This window comes from Lygodium microphyllum, chromosome 26 (genome assembly GCF_053477565.2).
Source record: "Lygodium microphyllum isolate KBCC chromosome 26, Lygodium_microphyllum_v1.1.10, whole genome shotgun sequence".
Lineage (NCBI taxonomy): Eukaryota > Viridiplantae > Streptophyta > Polypodiopsida > Schizaeales > Lygodiaceae > Lygodium > Lygodium microphyllum.
This window is the reverse complement of record NC_141160.1, coordinates 10,819,267-10,823,565: the sequence shown is the minus strand read 5'-3', so window position 1 is coordinate 10,823,565 and position 4,299 is coordinate 10,819,267. Positions and strand designations below refer to the sequence as shown.

The 4,299-nt window shown below is 38.6% G+C and overlaps 1 pseudogene; it reads right to left on the bottom strand.

The window, feature by feature from the left end:
* Positions 1-238: 238 nt before the first annotated feature.
* Positions 239-448, bottom strand: LOC148012993 (uncharacterized; annotated as a pseudogene).
* Positions 449-4,299: the final 3,851 nt, after the last annotated feature.

The following is a 4,299-nucleotide window of genomic DNA, read 5'->3' as shown; positions in this document are numbered from 1 at the left end:
TCAGGGTTGTGAGATTCATGTGTGAATCTAGCAATGTTGCCCATGCCAAGGCCTCCATTGATCACATGGTATTGGACGAGGTCCCTTTAGTGGCATCCTGGTAGGAACTCCAAATTTCACCCAAGATCTCGTGAAAATGGAGCTCGAGGCTCAAAAATGTGTAGCTCAATATGCTTTGACATAGATTCAACCTCGTGTTGTTTCTTTTTCTCATTAGAATGAAGCAAAAGAGTGAAGTTTATGCGATCCCACCAGTTGAAGCAATTCTAATAATCTGTAGTAAAGCTGATCCAATAATCACGAAGATGAAGAAGCTGAGCATAATGGAACCGACAGGGTATTGGCTGCCTTTCTTGGTAGCGATGGATTCCTAAACGACTCCTCTCTTGAGGACGTTCTTCTGAAACACGGAGCTCTTACATTCGGAGAGGCACTTGGAGGTCGTCATTGTGTCTTGGCATAGGACAAATCACATATTAATGTGTCCTTCTTCTTCTTCCCGCTGCTGCTGAATGGAGCGACAAGGATTGCCCGTGGACAAAAGTATCAGCTAAAGCCTTTAACACCAAAGCTTCCATCGCATAAGAAAAACGACCACGAGTCAAATTGCTTCTTCGCCTGGTCTCCGCTCTGTTTCAGCTCCAAAACCAAATGATAGATAGCAAAGAAGAAGAGGTATGTGTCAGTTTCTTGATTTTCCTTGCCTTTGTTTGCAGCACCATAACAGTACAGCAAAGCTCCAATGATTGCCTAAGAGCTCAATAAGCTCTTCAAATCTCCATTATGCTTCGGCATGTACTGCATGCATAGATTATAGCAGTTCATACTGAAGTCCTACGTGATCAAATGGTGGCCTATGAACCATAAGAGTATTCTACAGGAAGCTTGGAGCATGAAGACTTAAGCTCTGATGTCCATTTTGGCAGTAGAACTCATGGGAGAGAGAGAGGATGGAGGTTTTGGCTATGGAGATTGAAGGAAGCTTGAAATTGGAGAGAGAAAGACTGTGTCTAAAAAGAAAACCCTTCCCTCTCAAAAGTAACCCCAATAAACTCAACCTCAACCTAGGTTACCTGCATTTTATCAATCTCCCTTCATTTTTAGGCCAAAATTGAACCACAACTTGCTAAAATTGACTGGAGCCCGCCATTATCCATTAGTTCATGCCAAGAACCTCCATCTTAGTCACGGTTTGTGATAGATCTTCATGTCAGACCACAGTTATGGAAGAACTAATTGCTATGACTAATTTTTGACCTCCCAGCTACCCTGTAACCATGCTGTGACTAAATCCACCATGAAAATGACTCTTCCCATGGATCAAAGTCCATACTCTGATACCAATTGAAATGATACTTTGCCACATCCAAGAAAATACAAGAAAACTAAGAAGAAATGCTTCCAAGAAATGCTAGAAACAAACCATAGCTTGCCATTCATATTCAATGAGAAGGAGAAATACAAACGTTGAAGCCATGGCTGCTTGTTGAGAATACTATGATGATAGCTGCTGCAAGGTACATACCCTTTACAATGGTGGGAAGGAAGAAACCTTCTAGCTCCAAGAAGTGGAGTTTCAAGAAATGAATTGAAAAAGATATGTTACATTAGCACTCTCTTGCCTTTTATACTCTAGCCTAAAATAGACTAATTGGCCTAATTAAAGTAGCATGAAAATTGCTTTATTACAATTAAGAGTATGGTGCATATAGTACTCTCAATACCACTCTTTGTAACTATGAGACTAGGCATTCTATCAGACATATGGAGTTAGTCTCAAAACTGGATGAAGCGGCTGAATAGATGGTTCAATCCATATTCAAACCAAGGAAGACATGGAGCAAATGGCCCACTTTGTGAATGATTCTTTAGAGAAGTTTGCTTCTTCTACTAGAGATTCATTGGAAAAACTTCATACTCAAATCTCTATGCTTGTGGCAGCAAAAATGGCAAACAAAGAGAGTAGAGACAAACAATCCTTTCAACCATCGAATAATAACCCTTAGTGAGGTATTATTGGGAATAAGGGTATACCACATACTTCTTATGAGATTGGGGAGACTTTCTTTAGGAGGGACTGATGAGCTAGAAGTCATCCACCTATTCCTTTAGGCAAGTTTCAAACCAATTATAATCTTTCAAACCCCATTGGTAATTTCATGGATACATAGCCCCAAACAACCAATGAGTAGCAAGGCTTTGTTGTGAGAGGGAACTCTATGATAAGATTGTGTTGATCAAGTATAGTGGCCATTTATTATCCTCGACAAATTTGGAGGAGTGGACTTCAAAGTTGGAATCTTATTTTGACATTTTTTCTAAGTCAGATGACCAAAAGATTCATTGTGCTACACTTTACCTTCAAGGTTTTGCTTATACATGGTGGAGGTACATAAAGAGGGAAAATCAATGGGTTGATAGTTGGGAGGATCTGAAAGCTAAGATGGCTCAAGTATTCATCTCTCCCATTGAGTAAGAAAAATTGGCTAGAAGATGGTATTGGTTGGACCAAAGAAGCCTATCAGTTAGAGAGTATAACAACCAATTCTTGAATATTAACATGTATGTAAAGAGTATAAGTGATAATGCAAAGTTGTGTAAATACATCTATAGTTTGGAGCCTAATTTGTTATGGCCCAGAAATTCGCCATACTATTCCAAGCTATTGACTTAACAAAGAGGTATGCTCATAAGTATAGGAAGGATATTCCCATGTAGGCTTCTTTTGGATAGAAAATGGCTATTGATAAATAGGGCAACTTTGCTAGTAATTATGGAGGGTCTAGTAATTCTTTTAGTAGTCCTAAGGTCCATATATACCCTACTTTTAATGCTTCAAGACAACAAAGTGTTTCAAAGCATTAGCTATAAAATAGAGCTTAAGCAAGGTGATAATAGACCCAACAGTAATTCAGAAAACAATGGCAAGTTCATATCTATGGGTCTTTTTAGAGAGCACAAAGAGAAGGGTCTATGTTTTTAATGTGGTGAAAAATATACTATTGATCATGCATCTAAGTGCACTTACAAGAATACCAAAGCTAAGAATTACAATATGATAGTACTTGAGGATGTGGATGAAGAGGTCATTGAAGAACCAATTGTGAGAGCACAAGTTGAATTTGAAGAGCATGATGAGGATCTTGATCTATATTAGTCTTATCAGATTGTTGATGGATTTCCATTTGACCCTGGTAAGCATGTTTCCTTTGATGCCGGTAGGATAGATTTACCTGCCGGTGGTGGGATAGATTTACTTCTTGATGCCACTACCCTTTGTTCTATTTCCATGGATTCTTAGATATGTTCTAAGAATGCTAATACACTTCGTATGAAGGGTACCATTCATGAGAAGGATGTGTTTATTTTGATAGACAGTGGCAATACACATAATTTTGTGAATAAGTTAGATGTGGACATGTTGCATTGTTCTCCCATTGCTTTACAGCAGCCCACAAGAGTACAACTAGCTAATGGTGAAGAGGAGATCATCACTCGAATGTATCCCAGGTTCCCATATAGTTGGTTGAAAATTATGAAGCAAAGGTGAACTTGATTACTTTGGAAATGGGACCCATAGATATTGTACTTGGGTGTGATTGGTTGATGACTTTGGGGAAGATTGCTATGGATTTATTACAATTATACATGGATTTCACCATTGATGGACACCTAATCCATCTACAAGGAATCCCTAGTTTGATTTTCAACTTATCACCATAAAGAAGCTCAAGGAGTATAAGAGACACTCTCAAAATTTTTTTTTACACCTAAATAAAGAGATCGAGGATCAATCCAAGAATTTAGCTGAGCATCCACCTTTGAAAGCTCTACTTGAGGAGTATAGGGATTTGTTTGAAGTGCCTACTTCATTACCTCTCAAGAGAGTAGGGGATGGCCCTATATATTTAGAGTCACATTCAAAGCGAGTCAATATGCCACCCTATAGATTGTCTAAATATGAGCATGAAAAAGTGGATACGTAAATTAAGGAGCTTCTAGAGATGGGGCTCATTGAGCCTAGTTCTTCATTGTATGCTTCTCTGATCTTATTAGTGAAGAAGAAACATGGAACCTTCAGGATGTGTATTGACTACCGGGATCCAAACAAAATTATAGTGAAGAACAGGTATTCGATTCCCAGATTCGATGATTTGCTTAATGAGCTCCAGGGGGCTAGCTCTTTACCAAAATTGACTTGAGATTAGGATATGATCACATCCGTATGTGAGAGGTGATGAAGTTAAAATAGAATTTAGGACTTATCATCGATTGTACCATTTCTTGATGATGCCATTT